Source organism: Lonchura striata, chromosome 3 (genome assembly GCF_050655825.1).
Source record: "Lonchura striata isolate lonStrDom1 chromosome 3, ASM5065582v1, whole genome shotgun sequence".
Lineage (NCBI taxonomy): Eukaryota > Metazoa > Chordata > Aves > Passeriformes > Estrildidae > Lonchura > Lonchura striata.
The window spans coordinates 52,472,285-52,497,856 of NC_140705.1; the positions used below are offsets into that span (position 1 = coordinate 52,472,285).

Here is a 25,572-nt window from a genome sequence, read left to right on the forward strand (position 1 = left end):
AGCAACCTCTGCAGTTCCTTGATAGTGGTAGGGATGCTAGGACCAATGTGAGTCATTAGTAAACTGCAGCTGATGCTATGTGCAGTGAGGATATCTTCCCACAGCTACACTTACACCTCTTTCAGAGAGATGAAGACATGCTACCTTTAACTGACAGTTAACTTGGCTACCTTCTTCTTGCCACTTCTTATGGATTTGCTCCTGCAAACAGATAAATCCTCTTGGAATCAGTTACTTTAAGCATTTGTGAGGGCCATATTCACACCTTTCACACATACAAGTTAACTCATTGGGGAAATAATTGTGATGCTGCAGGGAGGAATTTGGTCCTTTGTCTTGAATTACATTAACTTAATTAATGAAAATTATTGATGATGCAGGTTTTGAAGAATAATTTGTTTTGAAGAGTTTTGAAGAGTAAATTTCAGAAATCTTTAGGGATTTCTCATTCAAAGTATGCATTGCAGACCTAGTTGGATAAGTGTTATTTTTACCTAAAATCCATGGGAGTGAGGCACTTTGTGAAAAATCTCCTGCCGCTTTGTGCCCCATTGAGCCAGTACTTTTGTCACCTGGTGTGTCATAAACAGTGAGGTGCTTGGAGACCTTCCATGGGGTTCCCCTCAGCTGCCCAACAGAGCAATTTCACCAAGGCATCAGGATGCTGGAGGTTTTAAAATAGGAGCATGCTGGAAGCATGGAAGCCAGCATGATAACAAGAGTACTTCCTGCTCCTGTGCTGCAGTGCTGTAAAAGCCTTCACACCCACCTCAAGGAGAAAAGGCTGGGAAATGTATTGCAGAGTTGCTTGACAGCATCAGTCACTTCTCACAGAGATGAGCTGTAAACCATGGAGGATGCTTTCCTAATCCTCAAACTTTCCATAGCATAAAACAGAGGACCAGCTCTAGCCCTAAAAGGATCAAAGGGGCAGAGATCAACTTTCCCCTTGCAGCAAGTTAAGCCTTCATCAGCTCTGTCAAACTGCAACCTGAGCTCTGTCCTTTGGGCCCCTGGCCACCCATAGCATTGCCCCAATTAGGACCAAACTAAGCAAGTAGGAAAAGAGAAATACCTCTCGTATGTCCCCCCTCACAGAGCCAGTGGAAGTGCCTGGCTCTACAAGCTCTTTTTAATTGGCCTCTACTTTCATCTCTCACACTTTGCAGCAAAGCAAAGAATATGAACAGCTTTGGGGAAGGAGGGAGTTTGGAAGATTAAAACCCAGTGTTTGGATTTTGTCTAGAAGTAGTCCATATGGAAAGGTCTTTTTGAATACATATTCAGTGGTGTTTCAGTATTATGCATTAAGACTCCATACTTGCATGCACACTGAAAACATGTCTTTAAATAGCACCAAACCTAAACTGTAAGCTATTGGCAGTACCTCTTCTGAGCTATTTGCCTGAATTATTTCTGCAGTAAATCTCTAGAAATGTCCACTTAAACAGTAACAGTCATAAATATCTCATGGAAGCCATAAAATACAACAGAATTTTGGAAGTCATAATTTTAATGGATAAAACTGTGCTATAAAAGAAGGGCCTCTGGGAATGAGGCTAAAGTAAAATTTATCTAAGCGAGCTGTGATGCTAATCCGTCTGCAAGTGATAAATTATCCTATGTCCCAGGTGTGACATAATATCCAAAGGGTGCATAGTGATTAAGGACACAAAGGTATAGATGTGGCAGGGGTCCAAGAAAGCCCCAAGCAATTAGTGGTGACTGGAAATTGTCAACAATTGCTCTGAATGTTTGATAGTTTCCTCTGTGCTCAGGTTTGCCAAGGCATACATTCCCCAGTGTCTGAGGCTGGATTTTGAGGCACAGTGGCAGGACCTGGCTGGGCACTCATGTAGATCTGAGCAGGATGTTTGCAGCTTTTCAACAAGGTACTAAGACACCCTTCCCAGGCTCCTGCTGAAGTCAGAGGGTCAGGCCAAGACTTAGGGGAACCAAATCAAAACAAAACAAAAAAAGAGAATGCTTATTTTAAAATACAATAACGAGAAATATTTCTGTTTGGTCTGAAACAGAAAAAAACCCACCCTTAAAAAAAAAACTTTCTGTTCTAAAGAAAACAAAAGTAATTCTTGGAAATGCTGAATCGCATTGTGGTATCATTATAAACTGCTGTGATTCTGAGAGGTCTTTTGGAGAGGCCAGCAGAGTCCCCATAAATTTACAGCACTAAAATGTTTAGACAGAAGGCAATCAGGGCGTGTTGGACTGGATACCCAAATCAGTCCATATCGTTATACAAACTGATTATGTTTCAAACAGCAAAAATGGCGAGCTGTTAACGGCAGCAAGAGTGTTTACATAACTTGGTGTCACTGGAGAAATCGGAGACAAACTCCTCAGATTCCCTTCTTTGAAGGGAAGATGAACAGGATCCAGATGAACAGCTCACCCAGTGAAACCCCGAGCCCATGCACTGCAGAAGCCACACTGCTCCCAGAGCAGGCTGCTGCCTGGCCTGGCAGCCTGCGTGAACGCTTCATCTGGCTGGTGGTAGACTCAATTCTGGGAGAGGCTGGCTGGATTACCAACATTATCCGGTGGGAGAGGGTGGGCAGAGGTATTTGGGATTGCTTTTGCCATTCAAGAAGAAGTTATATGAAGAAGGATGATAGTCAGTGAATAAGAAGAAGCCTTGGGTTTGAAACTGGTGCTCTGCTTCACACCCAAACCCACACTGCCATATACAGTCAGGTCCCACAAGAGCTCTGTGGAGCCTTCCCTGTGCACCACGGCCCACAGGAGCCCACTCAGTGACACAGACTGGGAGCAGCACCTCGGTGCTCATCCCTGCTTTTCCCCAGAGCTATTGCCTGCTTGTCCCTACTAACTGTGGCATGGGAGTGGGACAGCTGCAGCACTGCATGTGTGCATTGGCCTTCCCCGAGCACATTACAAAGGGGACTCTCTACAACTGGTCCTTACCACTTACATTCCCAAATCTACCTCTGACTAAGATATATAAGAACTACCAGCTGTTTCTGGAATACGTGAGAAGGGAGAGCTTGAAGAACAGCACACAGACATAGCATATGAACACAGGAAGAGATAACATTGCTTCACTATAGGGCTAGATGGGGAGCTGGCTCCCAAACCAAATGATGTCAGTTTTAACCCCTGTGACAAGGTATTTTTCACCCTTGATAAAGGATTCAGAAATCCCAGCAGACTTAGCATAACATAGTGATACTGAAAATCTCATTTGGCCTTTGAGAATTTCCCTCTAGCTGCCCATCACCCAGTCACACCTCACAGTGTAGCCTCTCCTCTCCTAAATCCCTGTGTCTCTTCAGACCCTGCCTTACCCATGTACAGGTGTGCTGACAGCCCAGCCAATGCCTGACTTACTGAAAATCTGGCAGCTCCTATTCTTCATATGCTTTTCTATTTGCTTTTTACCTGAAATAAGTTGGACCCTATTTACACAGCAGGATGCTATATATCCAACTGGAAGTGTTTGGGGCTGATAATCTGCGTGCTATATCTTCCCAAACCAGGAAAATGTTATTTATTGCATTGTTCTGCTCTTACACAAATAAAATTTCCTAAAGATCTAAAACTGTTAAATTACTTAAAGGTAATTCTCACAAAATGGACTTACCCAGTTGTTTCCTGTCCTCCTGGGCTTTGATATCCTAATTGTTGCTGATTTCCAGTAACTTGATTTGGATTAGTTCAGCCCTAGAAAAAATACCAGCATTTGAAAACTTGCTACCCTGGGCTGCATCAAAGGACTTGTGACCAGCAGTTTGAGATAGGTTATTCTCACTCTGCTCTTGTGAGACTCCATCTGGAATGCTGCATCCAGCTCTGGAGATGCAAGCATAAGAACATGGACCTGTTGGAGCACGTCCAGAACAGGGCCATGAAGATAATCAGAGGGCTGGAGCGCCTTTCTTGTGTAGAATGGCTAAGAGAGTTGGGGTTTTTCAGCAAGGGAGAGAAGCCAGGGGACAGAAGCCTTGTAGCAGGCGCTCAGTACCTTTAAGAGAGCTGGAGAGGGAGGGCATGCAGTGATAGGACAATGGAGAGTAGCTTTAAACTGAAAGAAGGTAGGTTTAGTTTGGATAGTAGGAAGAAATTCATCACTATGGGGGTGTCTGGAAGTGCTCAAGGCCAGGTTGGATGGGGGTCCGAGAAACCAGGTCTAGTGCAAGGTGTCCTTTCCTACAGCAGGGGTGTTGGAACCAGGGGATCTTTAAGGTCCCTGCCTACTCAAACCATTCTATCATTTTATGATTATTATTCTATACCATATATTTTAAAAAGTTAAACATAATGTTTCATTTCATTTATTTTGATTCAGAAGCTGAAAGGCTATGTGTGGACCTGAGTGAATGCATTTTTGACAAGTATAAAGTTTATCTGCTTTGTAATGCAGCTATGAACTGATAGACTTGCTCCACTCAAAAAGATGAAGTGAAGGTTGTAGGCATTTCTAAAGGCTAAATGTTTTGTTTCAGTAGCTGTAAGAGAAGTGAATTTAATTTGTTGTTTCAGGATGCCAATTTAATTTTGAAGCTGAGCTACAGTGTTAATTAAAAGAGGTAGGAGTTTAATTGCTTTAAAGCAGAAGGGGGCTCTTTTGTGTTCCCACAGAATAATTTCCTTGAGTTATTGAGGGGTTGGCTTTGGCCAGTAACACTAAACTTGTGCTGAGACTCAAGATCTGAGAAAATGGATTCACCTTCCCCTGATCCAATCTCTCCCAGTGTCCTACACAGGGACTTTTCCTAGGTCTCTCCTGCAGTTTCTTCTTGCATGCCTGTGCTGAGACCTCCCTGGGGATGGGCACTGCTGTCAGACACCCACTCACACAGCTCCTAGCATGCTGGGGTTTCTGTTTACATACATGCTGCTCCAGTGGGGCACGTTAACAAATGTCTCCCCTCTCGTATAAACGTTATTATAACGGGTGAGTATTGTAGAAAATCCCACACCTGTCCTCTCCTGAGACTTTGAGAAAGAGAGGGGAAACACAAACCAGCTGCAACTGGAAACCACAAAAGGTTTGATCAGAGTTGACCTCTGAGGTAGGATACCAACCATGATATTATAACCAACATTTGAACCTACAATGGTAAACAGAGCTGACATTTTTGCCCAGGAGAAGCTACTAACATGTCATGCACACGTGAGCCATGTGGGTGTTCCTTCAGATTCTCACACACTGGTTACACAAGGCAAGCATCAAATCCAGGCTGATACCAGCTCCCTACTTCTGTCATGTAGATGTAGCAGGTGGCCGGCATGGTTGGGTACGTAATGTTTGGATGTCTTCAGTCCTCCAAAATTAGCAATGAGGCTTCACTAAAAGACTTTCTGAACTGTAACATAAAAATAAAATGTCATGCATATGCTACACAAAAAAGGAAACAAAAGAAAGGCTGTAGTTATAAACGTAATATGAGCTTATCGAGGTCCAAGGCTGCCACGAACATCAGCACTGTAGGTTTTAATGTGCTTTGAAATAGAAACCATTAGCATCTCAGGTATAACAGTTCTAAATATACAATGATTTTTAATCTTACCATGGTGTAAACCATTAACATATTTTAGCACATTTTAAAGGCAGTGGAAGAAGAAATGTGATGATCCTGCTCTCTGCCACAATCTCCATTGTTATCATGATCCCTATGAACACCATATAACAGAAAGGGACATAAATGGGGCAGAATAATCCAGTTTTTGCTCTCTGTGTTTTTTTGTTTGTTTTTTTTTTTCAGCATATGACCCATCTCTCCCCCCAGAATACAAGGACTGGTCAGCAAATGGGGCACACGAGTTTGAGGGATCCCTTTCTTCTTGAGATCTCTTCAACTGCCTTTTGTATTTCAGCAAGCTGGAATTATGCCATCAGAGGGCTGTGTTTCAGTGCAAACTGTACTCTTGATCCCTATGGTCCACTTTGCTGCTTCTCACAAAACAGAGGAACAGAACAATCTGTCAGACAGATCCAAAAATGTCCCAGATCTGCTTCAAACTGATATACTCACCACTAAGAGTCAGACTTCAAGTCTGGTCCAGAACTGTGGACTGTGAAAAATGTGGTGTGATAGTTTGGAAGAATGACTGTCCTGAAACCAGAACTCCCATTTAAATCCCACCTAGGTGATAAGGTATCTTTTATTTTACTATAAGACCCCAGGCAAACTTATTAAAAAGCATAGGAAAAAAAATTAGTTGCGAGCTCTGCCATACCTATTTATTGAAGCTCCAATTTTGAACCTTTGCCAGAGAAAGTCCCATTAGTGTGTGATATTACATATCCTACTGATGAAAAACAGTGAAATAGGAAAACTTTGAGGGGTTAGCAGGAACAGCCATTACAAGAAAGAGGAGAGATACTGTTCTTCCTTATTTTTCCTGTGTTGGACATAAGCATCCTTCCTTGCATGTGGCATAACATGATGAGGTTTTTAAGCAAAAACTCATTGAGTTTTCAGGTTCAGCTTTTTCCATAAACCCTTCCCATTTACTACTTGTGACTCCTTTATCCAGTTCTGCCATCACCATTCCACACAGCTCATCACCATGATGCCACTAATCTGATCTCCATCAAATCTCCTTCCCTTTCCCCAGCACAATTACAGACCTTGTTCCATGGGCTCCTTTCTTATCTCCTCCAAACAGAGATGCCAGATCCTTTTTTTTTCTGTTCTTTCTACCCCTCACACCCACCCTTCAGTTTATTTGCCTCTCCTGCTCTGCTCTGATTTGCAGCTGATGTTTGTAATTCCTAGGTCCTCTACAAAAAGATTTCAGAGAATAAGCATTACTTTATGCTGCTCTCTTCCTTGATCATGTCCCTTGGATACCTGTATCCCCCTCTCTGCCCATCTATACCCCTTTCCCCTCCTGTCCTTGGGACAGCCATAGTGGGCTGTTCTCTCCTGTGTGGGATATGTCCCTGTGCTTTTTCCTCTGAGCAGCACTGCCTTGGATAACTCCTGCTCCACAGCTTCCTTCCACCTGCCCTTCTGGGTACACGCATCTCCCACTTTATGGCTTCTAATTCTTTTTCATCCTCTCCAGCCATCCTATTAAAGACACAAATAGGATTCTAGAGTAATTTCCTTTTGTGATTTCCTATAGTCCTCTGGCCCTGGTTTAAGCTCTTTGCTCACTAAGAGCAGCTGACCTACAACTTCTGCTGCACTTTATCAACCAGAACACAAGCTTGAGTGCCTTTGAACAGTACTAGACTACTACACTGATGATTTCAAAGAGAAATCACTGTTCAGCTCTCCAGTTCAGTGCTTTCTATCTTGGTATGTGACTATTTGGTACATTGCAAATGGCTTCTATTTGGTTTCATGGTGTTGCAGTCAGTGGTGTCATGTAACCACACACAGGGAAGGAGTACAGTGGGTTTAGCATTCACACAGGTAATTGTGAGCCAGACTGCTACACATTGCATTAACTGTGCCTATCTGACAACTCCGAACAAGATGTAGAGTAAAAAACATACTCTGACTCTTTCCCAGATAAATTATTTCTGTAATTTGTTAAACTGCATGTGCATGTAAGTCTGGAGAATCAAGAATATCTGAATTTAAAGGCTTAAATAGAACATTGCAAGGCAATAAAAGGTGAAGTTTTCATGTGTAATGAAGATAAAGTACATTTGCAATAAATTTAATTATGCAATAAAGTGCCAGTGTGGTGTGCACGGAATTTACTCAAGGTTCCCAAGATAGACTTTCATTCATTTTATCTTGCATTCTTAAGCATTAGCAGCCAAATTTACGAGAGAAAATATTAAAGTATATATATTACCTCTCTTCATTATTTGTCTTTTTAAAGTGTACAATGGACAATGTATTTGATATGGTTGAAGAGCAAAACTCTTCAATTTAAAATGCAGAAGCCAAGAAGAATTTATTTAAAGTATTTGCTTGGTTTCTCCATAACACGTTCAAATATAACATTTCAGCTTCTTCAAATAAACGTAGCAGTCACTGTTTGCGCACTTTTCCACAAACACAAACACATTGAACCATGTGTTTTGTACTCTGGGTCAGTAATACACATGTAGACCTACCAAATAATTTATCTGTGTGTCAAATACGATGGTAAACTTGGTGATAATTCTTCTGTTTCATGTGTATTCAATCAGCTGCTATGAACAGGGTACTTGGGGAAGGACCATGCAGCATGTACAGAAACGAGATCATAACTTAAATGGATGTGATTTTCCTGATATGTGTGTGTGATTTTCAACTACAAGATAACAATAGACCTGTATACATTTCTTGGTATGATTACAGAATAGTTTGAATTGGCAAGGGCTTTTAAAGGTTATCTAGTCCAACACCCCTGAAACAAGTAGGCTGCTATAAGGTTTCCATGGAACCTTGTCCTCTCCAGGCTGATCTCCCAGGAAATCCAGCCCACTTTTCCTTAGGAGCGCTTGTAAATGTTCCCCTGAGAAGGCAGAAGCAGTCTCAGTATCTTCCTTGACACAGTCCCTCGAGTTGCAGCCCCTTCTGTTGCCTGTTATGTTGGGCACTTCTGAAGGTAATCAGGTGGTCAATGGGCATCCCACATTTTGTTCTGTGTTTGGCCTGCAAACTGGTGGTGTTCTGCTGTACAATCTTGTGGCTTGCTATATACAGATTTGGGCTTGGCTTGTACTCTCTGTGGTCTAAAGTCATGTAGGAAAGATTAGAACTAGAGTCTCAAGTCAGAAGTTGGTTAAGAGCCCTATGGAAGGTTGCTCATGGAAAGGGAGTAAACTGTCCCGTACAATCATCTCTAAAGAAGGGATTACCTGTTTTCATTTACCACTGAGACTAATCCAAGTATCTCTGAGATGTTTTTGTGGCTAATGTACAGCTGGTATTGTGAGAAATACTGTAAACTGTGGTCGACTTCTCAGCGATGCCCTTTTAAGGCTCAAATGACTGCTTTTTGCTGAAGGAGTAATCAGGTTTTACACTGTGATAACTGAGTGCAGAATTTACCCCAGTGGTTGAATGTCTTTGTCTCAATGAAGAAACAAAATATAGTCAAAGCAAAGCAGTAAATGACTATCCCTCAGAGGTGCACTTATTTATACTGGTTAAAATGGTCCTTCATTTTAAGTCATAATTTTGGTCCTTAGCCTACAGTGGCCTAAGGCAGTAAAGCAGGTAAAACATGCTGATTTTCATGCTGGTATCCCTGAGATTGTAATACTCATAGTGAAGACTTTTGAGGAGCTACTACCTCCAGAGCAACAGAAACCTGGACTGAACACTGAGGGTCAAAGGGACTGCCTGCCTGTGGGAATCAGCCAGGTCTGCAAGCATGGCAGGATCAGAGGAAGACCCTGGAGGCAGTGGGCAGGGCAGTGGCATGGACCAGTTCTGCTTCATATCTGGGACTGGGAGTGATTTGATTACGTTCATGGTAAGTTCAGCCGGGAATTACCTATCCCCCTTAGAAAGTCTGTATATACTCTGTAGTCTCTTTCCAAGAACCCATCCTCTGGGCACCTGAGAAAGTGCTTGCTGCAAAAACGTGGTGAAACCAATGTCTTTTGGTTTTGGGTCAGACAGTATGACCATAGAGTAAGGAAAACCCTATGACACATGGGATATTTGTCAGCTCTTACACTGGCATGTAGAAACAGGAAACTATGCTAAACTGGACATCCAGGCTCCTTGGGCCCATGTTTTGATGCACAGCTGGGATCACGTTCTCCCAAGCCCAAATAAAAAACAGTTATTCTTCTATGCTTTTATTTTGTTTCACAGAGCAACAAAAGTTTCCTGCAGAGTATGACTCACAGCCTGAGGATCATTTAGCTTTCAGTGTCCAGCCTCTCATTGACAAAGACCTGTGAATCATAAATGTCTGTATAGTTTGGGAGATGGAGGTCTTTACAGAGTCCTGGATTGGACTTTTGGATGGCTGTGCATTAGCAGCTGAAAAAGAGTTTGCAGTCAATAATAGCATGTTCCCTCATCATTAAAAATCATTAGTGGGAGATGTAACACAGGAGTTATAGCTTCCATAGTAAACTATAACTCAGGTATTGTGCAGGCTAGAGATTGGAGTAGGTAGGTTATACAACTTTCAAGAGTACATAAAAAATGTCTAAAAGCTTACTTACACTTTATATCAGGAAAAATATTATATATATAAAAGGCATCCATTCCCCTGTTTTAAGCTCTTCCTGTTCCAGATGTCATATACCTTTCTCTCTTCAGCAGACAACACATATTTTTAGACAAATTTAATAGTCGTTTTGCATTCCTGCCTGTTTCCCAAAGGTGGACTTGACCCTTGTGGAGATGAGGTACACAGCACTATACTGCTTGCTGTGCAGGCATGCTTCCTCTGTAAGCAACATATTTACTTGAGACCATGCATTCTTTAAACTTCATCACAGGACTGCTAAGGTCAGAGATAAAACTTGCACATCATGCTGTTTGCAAAACATCTCAGAGTGACTAGAAATGTGCTGGAACAGCCATATTATGCCCTATGGAGCCACAAAGATTTGCTTCTAGGGAGTTAGCTCTGCTTGGAAAAAGAGCTTGCACTGACCATTGTGTAGTAAATTACACATTCTTTCCAGCATCAGCCTCATACTTTGGTTTTCCCTTGACACCTCTGACAATTTCACAGGCCATGACCTGTTTGTGTATCTCATGGAGAGGACGAGTTTTATTACAGATGTTAAAATGGCATCATACTGACTAGGAAGCTTAGACATGTGCTCTGAAATCAACCTTTACAACTTATCTACGTACCTGCTTTTTTTAGTGTGCACATCCTCGCAACATGAAGCCAGGGATTCCCTGTTGGGTGTGGTGGCTCTGCTGAAATCCTACCATTTTGCTAAATTATCCTTTCAAAAACCTTCTAAACCTGACCCAAAGTCTGCTGGGAATCTCTTCAAGGTTTTGCATCAGAACCCCTCAATCTGATTGTGATTAAATGTGTATAGGTGAATGTGCAGTGTGGGACCTCTGAGGAAAGTCAAGGTACCATAAAAGAACATTCCTATCTATTTGGTAGTAGGCAGGATCAGTGAACTGACTGAATTCCAAGGAGTTGCAGGAAAGCATGATTATATTCACAGGCGTGTTTCATGGCTCTGTGATTCCATACTAGGTTTAAGGAGGAAAAAATGCAGTGTATGAATCCAAACATTTATAATTCAGAGAAATCTCTTTTCAAAATTCCCTGTCAGAAAATTGGCAAGATTCTGCTTGTATGGACCTTTTGTATATAACAAAGTGTAATAACATGAAATGTTGCCTTAGGAGCAGAGAGACAGTTTCCATAAAATTTCTCTGCAGAAATATATGTATTTGCATAGAAATCCATTGAATAGGTTTCTTTGGAGCTTTTGTCTTTTTCTTTTTGTCCTGCTTGACTTGAACACGTACTCCCAGTTGCTCAGGGAGTGTTACCATATTGCTTTTACATTGGTCTGCATCATAAGAGGAAACCTAATTTTGATTAATTCAGAGCATATTTTGTGAAGAATTTTTTTCTCTTTCTCCTTCACAGTGAGAGACTGTTGTTGAGTTTTGAGGGTGTTTGAACAGCTTTAATGGAGCTGATGTTAAGGCAGAATTAGAGTTGATATAGCAACTGGGACCAGCTAGGGAAAGCAGCACATGTTCACTGGAGAGACAAGGACAGAGATACCCAGAAACATCATAAATTAACATAATGCAATGACATATGAGAAAAAAGCTCCGTACTACGGAGCGAAATTGCTATTGCGATGAATGTTTATTTTTGGAGTTACAAAAGGTATGTTTTAGAGGCTATTAGTTAAAAAAAAAAAAAAAGGAAGGGGGGATTTCGTTCAACATCTAGCCACATGCTTTTGCCTGCAATGCATGGAAACAAGGAGAGCATTGGATTTCACAGATAGCACCACAGACATCTATAAAGGCCTAATCCAGTGTCACATTTCTGCTTAGTGCTGGCTAACTACCAGCCCAATTTGCTGTCTTGTCTCCCCCTGTGTTTCTTCATTGTTTCAAGCCATGCAGAGACTTATCCTAATAATGGGTCAACCCTCAGCCAAATGTGTTCAATTGAAGGCCACCATGGGAGAATGGCAGGATATTGTCTTTCCAACAGCAAGTGAATTTCAGGCAGCTTAAGGCAGTATCCATTTCACTATAATGCTGGTTTATGTTACAGCCCTTTTCAAAGTTCTAATTGCCCTGTACTGCTGACATTTATAGACATCCCTGACTTTAAATGAAAACACAACACTGAGGTCAGGAGGAGGTTCTGGGACAGCAGAGACCCCAGGTGAGGCCAAAGGAAGAAATTACTTCAAAACTTGCAAATGCCAAACATGTTGTGGTGGGGGGAGGAGAAAAGAGAGAAGAAAACCCAGAGGGGAGGGACACCCTATTCAGTCTGAAAGGTATGGATGGATGCCTAAGAGTGACTCTCGCTTATCCACATATTCAACGCCTCTAGCACAGCTAATCCTCTCTCTCCTCAGTTTCTCTCCCTTAGGTATAAACATTTAAAAGTATTTATTCATCTGAATGTTTGTGACTCTATTTTGGCCCAGCTCTTCATCTGTGTTACATTGGGTGAGCTCCAGCGAAGTCGGTGACTTTATGCCAGCTGGGAAAATGGTCTCATTGGAGAGGGAAAGTGCACTGCCTATTAAAGAGACAAAACTCACAGAGCTTCCTTCTTCTGTCCACACATCCTTGTCTGAGAGAAACTGATTTAGCAGCAGTGATGGCAGGAAATATTGCTACACAGGCTGGCCCTTGCTTTGCAATGCACTGCACAACTCAGCCACAATATGGCGTAAAATCTGACTTAAAGGGACAAGGTGAAGAAATAAGGCATGTCTCTCACTCATGCAAGGATCTATCTGTTCAAGTGGTGGATTTGCTTGCTCTATTTTACTCCTATAGTGTAAATGGCTCCGTTTTTTAAGTATAAAAATGTCTTGCAAGAACAAAAGAGAAGGGATTCTACTGTGGTTTTGTGGATTATTATTTGTTCCCTCCTTTCTACAACTGTTCTTACACATTTCTAAGGGGATTGAAGCCTGGCTTGTGATCCCAGATTTTTTGACATCCCTGGGGCCAAGGCAGGCAGGTCAGAGTGGCAGAAATCAGGGTCAGTACTCAGGAACAGTTTCTTCATTCAGCCTCTTCAAAAGATAGCTATACCTTCAAGGCATCACCCCATCCTACACAAGGGAAACTTGCATCAGTGAGAAATGGTGAGGAAGAAACTCTGCAGAGGTGCAGCCTTGGCAGCCAGTGAGAACATATTAAAAACATGTTTAAAACTTTCAAGTTTGTTAATTGAAATGCAGTCAAGTTTATACATAATTCTTTATTTCTGTGATAACAGGCTGATATTTCTAATTGATATTTATAACGCTTTTATATGGCAATAAAACTGTCTTCTAAACATAGTCAGCTGTGTGCTGATTTTCAGGTCCTGTGGGTTATCCTGTCCATAGATACTCTTCTACACCTTTTCTGGTGTCTGGCAAACTATCTAGTGGATGTGTGCCAGCCATTATGCAAGATATTCAATTGCTTTATGGCGACAAGTGAGAGTATTAAGACCAGTTATTTAGGTTGTTAATGATGATAATGATCCGAATCAATCTCCAGTGCTTTTCAGTAGGAGATGAGTGACAAAACACTTTTGAAGATCCTGTGATAAATGTCTTAATGTGTTTGATTCAGTTACTCATACACAGATTCTTAAGTGTCACTCCAGAGACCTGACTGTGTGTGAGAGAAGATATCTGCTACAGAGGACTGGCAGATAAGAATAGGAGAGAGAATCAGACATTTCTGGGCCATAGCATGAATACCTTTATGATAAGGACAGAGGAATGAGGGGGATGCTCCCATATGTTTAGGGGGATTGAGCCTTGGGTGTCTGACAATGCCTATACCACTGACCTCCCTTTAAATTCAAAATTATCAAACCAAGGGCAAATTCTGATAACAAAATAAGGCCTGCAGTGTGCAGGAAGAATTTAACTTGCTTTTGTTCTTTGTTGAAAAGAAGCACTGTTGCCAAATAGCCAGGCAGTGAAATTCAGAAGATATCTATTCACTTCAGTAGGAATATTTTAATGTGTCACACTTAAGAAAAGGGCATGGCAAAATTCCTCTTCCTGGGATGATTGCAACTACGCAGAATCAAAGAATCGAATACAACTAACTTGTGATGAGAATAGACAATAAGGAGAAATTCAAATTCTTCTGACTTGGTGTTTTGTCTTTATTTTGAAAAATGCAGTTCAAGTTTTAAATATCAGCCTGTTAATACAGTGAAGCTTCAGACCCCAGTGAATTTTAGGTCCTTGTAACGTAAACCTGGACCTAAAGCAGGTATTTCTCCCTAAGTTTGTGTCTGCTTCTATTTCCAGACACTGGCATAACATACTGAAGTTCCTGTTGGCAGAGAGGACAGTGGAGGCCCATGGTACTGATGTGCTAATTTGTGCGCTGGAATAGAGGTGTGGAAGTGATTTCTGAGCAGAATGCACAGGCCAGACCTTCTTCTCCTTCACTCCTGTAACTGCTCCTCCCTTACAGAGCTGAGACTTAAAACCTTGCTTTTCTTTCAGCATCCTACTTGTGTCAGGGCTAGTCAAGTAACATTTGTGCTGTGTTAAGCTCTTGGTGGCCTTTCTGCTGACACCTTGGGAGGCCTGGGCTGCAGCAATTTTGTCCATCTTCCCTTTCTGCTTAATCCATTCTTGTCCTACACAGCATGGGAAACTTCAGAGCTGGAGAGAGGTAAAGCAGAGGAAAATCTCTTTCAAGTGTATTCATGCAGCATCCCATCTTTGACTTTTTCCAAAACTGAGTATCCATTATCAACAGATCCAGTGACTACAAACAAACTCATCTAATTTTTATTTTATTTTTGTGAGTCACTATATTTCAATCAAAAATTGTCAAACTCAAATTTATTACCAGAGTATAAATAAAATTTTCTATTTCCTCCTTCTCCTCTTAATTTCTACCTAGTGCCAATATTGTCTTAGGAGAAAAAATGTTGTCCTACTAATGTGATGTTCCAGTTCCCTTAAGCCCTTGGTAGATTTTATTTGAGGCTTTTATTCCATTTGGATTCTAGTTGCTCACAAAAAATAGGTCTCTTTAAAAATATGTTTAACTTAAAAATATATACAAATGGGAATCGTAGTTCAAACACAGCTCCTTGTTCTTATACTATCATTTCTGAGCTGCAACTCTGATCTATGTTTCCACTGTTTTCAGATTTCATCTTGTTAAAGGGAGTATTTGGTATGTAGCACAACGTTCAGCCAACACTTCATTGCATTTTGGGATCCAATTACTCATGCAGGGTTTTGGTCTTGTTTTTTGTAACTTGGTGTAAGTTTCCTTTTCCTGATGAGGTTTTATTTTAATTCCCTTCTGTCTGCAATGTCCTGCAAGTATTTAGTGTTATTTTTTAAATTGTGGTGGAAATACAGAATAATTATTTCCTTTTTAACAAATCTGGAATGGAACCAAATCCAGATGAAATGCGTCTCCAAGATTTTTGAGTGAAAACAACATTAAAGAATATCTAATTAGACCTACAGTAATAACATCACCATCCCTGTTACGGGACATATATGTATATAAAAGCTTGTGATCTGCTGAGTTAGGAAGTTAGCAAGCTGGAGGGTCTACCACAATTTCTGAGTGCCCAATCAGCTACACCACATATTACACACACCATGGAAATTATAACCTACTCTATAGCTTTTGTGTAATCAATTTGGAATGACCAGATTTGGTCTCAAAACAAGACTTACAGGATGCAAAAACCACAGATCTGAACAAAACCACAATTCCCTATATGCAAACTATCACATTTTTATATAGTGCAGTGAATCTAAAGAATTTAAAACAAGATGCAGAAAATCTGAAATGCCAGCAAACTAGTTGTGCCATTCACCTATGACCACCAAACATTACTCTGAATGTCCTATACAGCCTGTAACTTTTTAAAGAACATTGAATGGGTACATAGGAGTTGCCATCTATGTATCCAGGCACATAGCCTCACCAAATCCTAACATAACATCTCTTCTGCTTGTAGTTGCTCAGCTCCTGAATTTCAATACAATCTTTAAATGATAAACTTCTTTACTCTTTGAAACATTTGATCTGTCCCTGTGAATTTCAAGTAACATCTGTTCTTAAGAATTTCAATTCTTTTGCTCAGCACTGATGTAAATTGTTGGGGTTTGGTTAAGGAGTTTGTTTTTAGTTTCCCCCCTCTACTGCATCCATTTGCCATTTTATGCAAGTTTTGATGTTTTTGTTCATCTTGGCAAAAGCCAGAAAATGGGATATCTTTAATAAGAAAGTCTAGACATTTTGGAATAACCCAAAGCATGGTGGGCCAGTTCTATTCACATCGAGGTACAAGGCAGCATCTTTTATTGTAAAGGCCCCATTTATTTTGCCACTGTTCTGTTGCCTTACCTAGTTTGCCATGAATATGGTGAAGTTAATGAAGTAAAAAAGAACACCAGAGGATAAATTTATACCAGGCATTTCAAAGTCTGCTTTCAAAATATATGCTGAACTGTATTTCTGTTTAATACTCATGTTGTTCCAGTGAGGGATGTGGCAATAAGCTCTAGTGGGTTTGTTTTAGCAAACTGACAGGGCAGTGAACTGATAAATATTCTAGATAGTTGAATAAAAGTAGTTCTGCCCATATCCTTGGTTTTTCAGGCATGAGTAGGAATTTTGTCATTCTCCCTTCTAGAACACATTAAGCACAGACATGATGATGCCTGCCTGTGCTGATCCATAATGTAAGAATAGGGACAATGCTTGCCTTGGAAGAGGTGAATTTCTCTACTGCAACTGACGCCCACATTTTTGAGGCAAAATTTTCAATATTGAAAATTCAACCAATTCACATCACACTAACAGTTACCTTGATGTTCAGGCCAGTATGCACAGTCATAAATATTCCAAGATTCTTGAGGATGTAAAACTCATTAGACACAGCATGTATCAATCCCTGAGCTGCCCATTTTTGCTTCCCTTTACACCCATTTAGGAAGAAAATAAAAATGTTTACTATTACTTTCTTTTTATGGCACTTTTGCCCAAATTGCCCAAATCCCTTCTGCAAGGAGGGACAAGAGAATATAGAAATTACTTGGAAGTTGTCTTCATTTTATTGTTCAAATCTTACCCACAGAGGCAGCTGGGGTGGGATCCTGGGGGGAAATGTTTTAAGACAGAGGTAGCTGAAGCTCTGATCTGAAAGGAGAGGCTGCACAACTGTGTGGCCACAGCTGCTTGATGTAATACAGGGGCACATATTGCCCAGATTGATGGCTCAGAGAACTAAAACTGTCTCCTCTCACCCCTGTGATAAATCCATGCTTGCAAGTTATGGCTGCTTTAGATCAGAGAAATAAAAGATAGGGAGCTACAAATGTCTGGTTAGAGAAATAGCTGAGTAACCTGAATCAGTTTGCAACACAGACATTCTTTTTTGACACACAATAGCACAGTATATATAGTCCTTTTCTAAGCTCCAGGGAAATGTTCTGCTTTCTGTTGAGCCCAGTGAAATAGATCTGGATTCTCTGCAACCCTCCTGTTATCACTGAAGTATTTAAACACCTTATCTCTTATCTCCATCATGCTGTGAATCAAAATGATGGAGTGAATGATCTGAAACTTTAAGCCATTAGTCTAGAGTTTTTTAAAAAATATTTGAGGATAGAGTCAACAAAGAAACAGTTTTACCGCTTTATAGGAAAACAAGATGAGGGGAATGGCACAAGATTTCCTTTAGTGTGTGATCAATGCTGGGCCAAATAATGGTTAAGCTCAAATCATGTCTTTCTCTATCCTGCAGCTTTTTTATAGAAATCAACACATTTCCTGAGCACTAACAGGAGTTTCTGATGGTTCACTGTTCTCAGACAAAAACAATTGCCCAAGGTTGGGTGCCCAATGGTCCTGTCCTTGGGGCAGAGCTGTCAAGAATAAAGAGAATTTGCAGAACACTTCTTTGTTTTACTGAAAGTGTCTCAAATTCATTGCATTTTCAAGAAAACAAATGCACACATTACACAGAGAGGTTCTGCCATCAGGAAAATATTGACCGGATGCATTCATACTAAAGAACAAAAAACATAAATATAAACAAAACCCTGACAAAGAAAGACATTTAAATATTTTGAAGAATGTGTTCAGAGTAAAACATCTACATAACCACTTGGTCACAAGTGATTCAAAATACAAAATACAAAAATAATCTCTAATTTTTCTAGAGGTCAAGTTGAACAATGTGGTTCTGGTTTTCTGATATGTCCTGTTGTATCACACAGCTTAATACAGTACAAGACCTCTGGCAGATGAGAACAGAAGTTCCATTCACAGAAATTATCAAATCCAGAATACAGTTTTTCCATAACATAATATGTGTGTACAAACTATATATATATATATATGTCTAAATGTGTTTTCATTACTTCCTAAGCTCTTGCAAGGCATAAGAAATCAACAGAGTCAAATAGGCCACCACAGCACATTCTCCTATCAAGCAGAATGCATTTATCAAACAGAAACCTAATTAAAGACTGCAGTGTAGCTTCACAGAGCTTAAGCAGATGTATTATTTAGTGGTGAATTTCCTGAGTGGGCTGATGGGGACCTAAGAAAGTCCTAAGGTTCCTCTTGCACCAGAACCCAGAGTGGTTTTCCAGAGTAGCAGCTATACCAATGACCAGATTACTTTCTCCCATTGTATCTATTCCCAGCACAGTCAGGTCTTCTCTTTGCCCAGACAATTCCTTCTGCTATGCATAAAGACCACTTTGCTATAATTTTCAGTAGAAAAGGAAGTGATTTAAGGAGAAGTAACCCATAAATTTTGAATTTCTTGTATCATGGGTAGCATCTATTCATTTGGGGCGGGGGGCAGGATCTGAATTGTAGCAGCACAAGCTCAATTGCACCTTATGTGAGCTACCCTTCTATGGAAATATATGTGGAAAGATGTGAAGGCAATACATGCCACTTTGCCTATGCCTGGAAACAGTTGTGCTTTCACTCATCCCCCCTAACTTTAGACATCTGCCAATGGCAGTGAACTTTTCTCTCTCTACTGACAGAGAAAGAAATTTAGAAAGTCTCTGTCTGTAACTTAAGCAGCATTGCCAATGATCTGAAATAAGTGGGATGATTCTAACTTTCTGTGGGGTTCTGCCATGGTCTATCTTCCCTTAAATGTCTAGAAGCAGCTTCAGTAATGAGACATTTTAATTATTGAAATTGCCCTTGCCAAGCCCAAGTTTGCACACAATGTACCCATTTGTTCATGGTGGTTAATGCTGAAAATGAGCCTAGCAGGTAGCCTTGCATGGCACTTCATGATCATATACTTTGGACATGTATCCTAGCTTTCACACTGACACAATAGCTAATTATAAAAACAAATTGTAAGCCTATCTGTTTGTCCTTGCCTGTTGCCAAGTAATGTTTAGTTTGATGTGGGACAATAGTATCAAAATTCCTGAACCAAGGTTGATATATAATAAGAGAATGATGCTAAGAGAAAACAATTGCAATAAGTAATTTTCCCCATAAGGAGAAGAATCAGAAAGCTATAAACTGTTCTACAATTTTACATGCTTTTTTACTTTAGCATTAGCTTGTATGTCAGAAGATAAACTTCATTTTGTTTCTTAAAGTTTGGACTATAATTTCATCTTCTTCAATATTTGTAACAAATGAAGAAATCTGTAACTCTCTTTATTGACTTACAAAAACCTCAATAATCTCTTGAGGGCTACATGTCCAACCTTGAAAGATCAGGTGAATTTTTTTGTTTCTAAAAATCACAAAGAAGTTAATATGGTATGAACTTTTATAATATAGTATACACTTCTATAATATGGTATACCCAAGTGAAGTTTGGATCCATGATTCCAAAGCTGTCTGCTTACTTTGTGACTTTGATCCAGCCAATGTCTACAGCTATGCATAATTTTACATATTCTGACCTTCATGTTGTCAGTGAAAAAGATGCAGCTAGTGCATAACTGATTGCAGATTCACATCTTAATCATTATCACAACACAACAGAACCTTTTCCCCCTTGTACATATTTTCAAGTTGGGATAACCTGACTAAAATTAACATACTTTCTAAGGCATTGGGAAGCAAATATAATTGAAGCCTTGCTCAGAATGCATATTTATTTTTTCTCTTTAGGATTTCTGAGTAAAGCTGAATCCACCAACTCCAAAATTTCTGAAACTTTTTCAAAGCTAGCCAACATGTTTTTACATATGTTATGTTCAGGTTTTATTCTATATCCGCAAGTTTTTAAATTCAGCCTCTTAACATGTGGGAGACTTGGGCCAGTATTTCTCTAAATGCTGCTCCCCTACTGACAAGTTCCTAATGTGCAATCTTTTGCTTCTTAAATTCTACTTGGTTGCCAAAACCCAGGCAAAGATTGGAATTAGCTGTCCATAGGTAAAATTCCTAAATTTCAGTTCAGTTGACAATATTAAAGTCTTTTTGAAGTTCTAAGAATTACAAATCCTTTTTATTTCCCTTGGTCAGTAGACAAAGAAAATCTCTGTGGCTGAGACTCAAGTCAGAAGCACCATGGCTTCAAAACATGCAAACAAACAAACAAAAAGCAGAAAAACATTTCCTGCATTCTCTCAAATTCATAATTATTCCAACTCCTTATGGCTTGTTCTTTACACCCAAACTTCTGGAGGCATTTTTGTTCCTCATGACGCTTCAGCACTTCCTCTGGATCTCTCTGCCTGTAAAGAGAGGAAAGCTTGGCTTTTAATTTATCAGCTAAGTCCCTGATGAAAATTAAAATACTTTTCCTGTTGTGGTGGAGAAAGAGTGCTTGCAATGGCTGGACCTGTCCTGACAGCTCTCTGTGTTTATTAACTTGCCTGAAACTTTTGTTTTGGGATGTCAGCCATTATTCTCTATCAATGTTGAATTTTTTATAGAAGACATCTGGAAAATAGTTTTCTGTTAGAACTCTTCTAGTTTTATAGCAAAATACTTACCTTTCATCATAGAAAAATATGAAAGAAAATTGTTTATATATGTTAATATTTTGCTAACATCATGTATTATTGGACTTTGTTTAATCACATCTTTAATTTAAATGAAAATCTGGCTCCTCACTGTGACCAGAAGAAAAAATACATTCACCTCCACTGTGTTGTGTCCAAAGATCAATAGCAGGTTCGGGAGATAGTGCAGTCTATTTCTGTATAGCAGATGCTTTTTAGTGTAATCATTATTCATTGGCTGCAAGGATTTTCAGGCAGACTGCCAAGCAGCCCATGTGCCTCTGCTTATTGCCACATTTCTTAAAGGTAGGTTTTTCATTGAGAAAGGGAGAGATCATGTGTGATTTGCTATGCAGTTCTTGACAAGTAGTATTTTACATTAACTGCTATGACATTTTTTCACAAGCAGGAAGCTTTGGAGAATGTGATCTTCCTCTCCAACAAGTACATATTCAACTATAAAGCTCCATAGAACACAACTGTTCCTAAGAAGAGAGAAAAACTGGGAAATTTTCAGCACTAGGCTGTAGTTCAGGCCCTTAGATAAGTGTATGCAAAGTACACATATCCACCTTAGAGAGCAAGCAGTATGTTCATGTATGCATTCCTTCTCCAAGGCAAAGTACTCTTACTAGGCACTTTTCATCTCTACCTAGACCTGTATTTTCTTCTATATTTTGTACAATATACCCCTCCCATATGGTAGGGGATAAAACACACATTTACAGATGAGTTTAATTCCAGGATTTGTTGAGCAAGACAAACATATGGTTTTCATTTTCTAGACCTTATCTAAGATTTTACAGATTTCCAGATCACCGATCCTTAGGTCTTGATCTGTAGATATAGGATGTAGCCCTACAGGGATAAAACTATAGGATTCTGTCTTAGAAAAGCTAAAATACAGTAAAAAGATTAATGCATTTCTTCAGTTCAATCTTGAAAGGTACAATTTTCACATTTGAATGTCTATAACAAATAAATAAATTTCTAGTTTTTAGCTCACTTCAGGTTTGTAAGACTTGATTTCAGCACCTCCAAATGAAAGTGTCATATGGGTATATAGATTTCTTAGTAGGTATCTAGTTGGGCTTCCTCTTACTTCATGTGTGTGTCAGCAGTGTAGATGTACGTGTGAGCTGATCACCCAACTCTTCTTTCAGGCAGTTAAGAGGCTCCTGGAAGGTCCTTATCATGTCTTCCTGCAGTAGAATTTTAAAGTAGATCTGTTAACCACACCCCAAAAAAGTGTCTTTTTAGTTTGTTGTCTTTTTTTTTTTTTAATTTAATGTGTTGGCAGAAGCTAGGGATTTATTCGTTGTGTAGACATCCATCTTGTGGGTACCACACACACCTTGCATGCTAACCCACAGAGCTAATGAAAAACAACCAGGTTTAAAAACTGTCAGCAAGAGGGACGTGATATGAGGACAGAGTAGAAGTGATAATACATTAGTTCATCCTGGTTCTAGCTCTCCTTCATCTTCTTCAGCATCACAAATTGCAAGCAAGAAAGAAAAACTCATTTTTCTGATGTGCTGCAGTTGCCCAGCTTTGCCTATATCAGCTGACTGGAAGTAAGACTGAGCTTTCTTGCAGACTGGTGGGATAAACCAACCTCTGAATATGGGAGGAATGAAACCAGAGTGTAATGTGGCTGTGAGACTCTCTCAAGAGCTGCTGTCACCTCTTGTGCTTGCACCCAGCTCTGAGCGCACCCTTTTCACCATCTGTCTTCCATCTGTTTTATGCTTCATCACCTTGGGAAGATTTTGTAATATATCACTGGGGGTTGAGAAGACTATACCAAGATGTATTACTAGAAATAATGAAGTAGAAATTTAAAAAATAATAAGTATATGTAAGAAAAGTTTCCTAAAGCTTCCTAACAGTGAACTCTAAACAGGCATAAAAGGAAAGAAGCTCATGATTTACAGGTCTGTTCTTCAGTGTCCTCTAGGCTGACCTTCAGAGGCACTACACAGCAGTCACAATGCACTCACATATTGACAGACCTGCTCATGATCAAAAGGTGCAAGGGCCCATGACCATTCTGAAAATATCTCTGCAGGTGGTCTACTACTTTAATAACTTCATATATCTGGCACTTTGCTCCACCTTACTAGAGCACCAGCTCAACTGTCTTTACAAGATCTCCTGTGTCGTTCCACAAAGTTGCCAAGATATGAATAAAAATATCCAGACTTTCATGTCCACTCCCTCTTTAACTTATCTGCCCTTTTTAGGAAACCTGACTGACTGTAAATATCAGTTTAAATTATACAGACCAAATCTACTAAACTTTCCAACTATATTTTATAGGTAGACATCATCCTCCTCCCAAATGGAGAACATCTTGGGTTTACTTTAGACCATGTGAAAAATTAGTTGCATAAACCCCAAAACAGATGTAAAAAGTTAATTGTAAGGCATGATGCTGAACTGGCATGGGACAGATTAAAGTCACAGTACTCAAACCTGAGCTACTAGAGGCTGCTGTGTGCTGTCAGTCAGAAGGAAGGAAGGAAGGAAGGAAGGAAGGAAGGAAGGAAGGAAGGAAGGAAGGAAGGAAGGAAGGAAGGAAAAGAGTCTGCAAAATGTTCTCAGACACCAAACAAGTCTATGAGGATAAAAATAAAAAGGAAAAAAATCCCCATAGTTTTATATTTGGTCTGAATTATTAAACAGTTTTTACCATCTCTGATTTCTATGGCTTCAGACTTGTGCATTGAAATAGCCTCCACTAGAACTGATGATGGAACTCCCACTGAATTCTGGGTGCTAGGCTTTTATGTGTAGTGTTTAAGGAGAACTTTTTACTAATTTTGAATGACCTAAGTGCTATTTGAGGAACTTTCAGCTCCTATAAAAGCTATTGTTGTCTTCCTAGTACTGCAAGCACATTTCCATTTTAAAAGATATCTGTACAAATATAAGTATTTCCACAAGTCTTTTCTGCTTCTTATTGTGTTTAACAATAGATATTTCCACTGATAAGCCTGAGCCTTAAAAACTCATTATCTTACACATGGGTAAGTGAACCTTAATCAAATCAAAGATTGGGTCTTCAAGTCTATTTGGTCTGTATGCTGCCTGTCAGTGTTTTTATGTTGGTGTTTCCTGCTAGTACATCTGACAGCCTGAAGTGAAGCTCCCGAGCTCCACTGGTCTGCTCCACAGGTCTACAGCTACAAATGGAATAAGGGAGATCTGCAGGGAGATGGGAGAAGCCATTTCATTCCACACAGATGTGCCCATTGCAACTACTATGAAATGTGCAAAGCAGGAGCATACTTCAAATATTCTGTCTCCATGTTAAACTCCCTTCTCAGCACCACTGTGGCACAGGTCCTTCTGAGTCTCATTTCTTTCCCTACCTGGAAAAAAAAAGATGACACCACTTCTCTTGTGTTCCTACAATTGTTTTTTTGGTTTTTTGTTTGGGGTTTTTTGAGGGGGAGGGAGAACTAATAGAGGGATGCATCATTTAGCTGGCAACAGTTTAAGTTTTTGATTTAATAATTAAATATTCATGAGCTGGGTAAGAAGGGACTACCATGAGTGCTCCTATGCAGTTTAGAGCTTTTTCTTTGATGATGGAAAGGAGAGTGAGGACCTTCTTGGGGCAGGAGAATATTAAATTATGCTCACACTTCTTGAATGCCATCACATACTGTACATTCTCTGGAGAGGGTGAGGAAGAATGTTACCATTTCCAGTTGTCATGGGAGGGAATGGTTAAAGACCCTGCTTTGCACAGACCTGGTTCACATAGGCATTTTCTCACCTTTGGATGAAGAAGACAATGCCGTTTCCAGCCTGTGGATCCCAGAATCTTTTAGATCATGAGTTACTTGGGCTTTCTGGACTTTCTGATTTTCTTAACATACATACCTCATAGTGTTTTCATTATCATGACTGCAGCAGGCACTGAAATATTTCCAGTCCATCCTCTGATGACGGGATGTTCAAATGTCCACTTCTGGAAGGATACAGATATTGTGTGGACCATCATTGGTTCCAAAAGGAAGGAAAAGCCTATGTTTCCTCACCACATTTCCTCATCTGTGTCCAGATCTCCACTTTCACCCATGCTGTCTGGGTAGTCTTGGGCATATAGTCAAACTTGGCTGCCAAGAAGTACCAAATGCCTGAAGCAGATAAAAAAGGTTGGGTGTGCTGAGTCATCCTAGTCTGAAATTAAAGAGAACAAAAAATAAATGTGCAACAAGGGTGACAGGTTGTCACGCTACAGCACAGCACAGCATGATTGTGTTTGCTGCTGGCTTCATCCAGAAAACATGATTTGGCTGGATTCCTTTCCACATCATCTGTATGGCAATGTCACTTGCTGTCTTTTCATCACTATCTGATGTGGTTGATATCTGCAGTTTCATTCCTACAAAACGCTAGTTGCTTTTGCCATTGATTTTTGTGCAAGACACTTTTCCATGTTCTTTCATTTCTAATTCATTCCCTTC

The 25,572-nt window shown here is 40.0% G+C and overlaps 1 long non-coding RNA gene across 3 annotated transcripts in view; it reads left to right on the forward strand.

Moving 5' to 3' along the window:
* The window catches only part of LOC110479692 (uncharacterized), a 181,410-nt gene that overhangs the window by 124,052 nt on the left and 31,786 nt on the right, over positions 1-25,572 (forward strand). For all 3 annotated transcript variants that reach the window (XR_014953743.1, XR_014953744.1, XR_014953745.1), the window contains exon 3: positions 14,408-14,497. This is a non-coding gene — a long non-coding RNA (uncharacterized LOC110479692). The remainder of the gene's footprint in view (positions 1-14,407; positions 14,498-25,572) is intronic.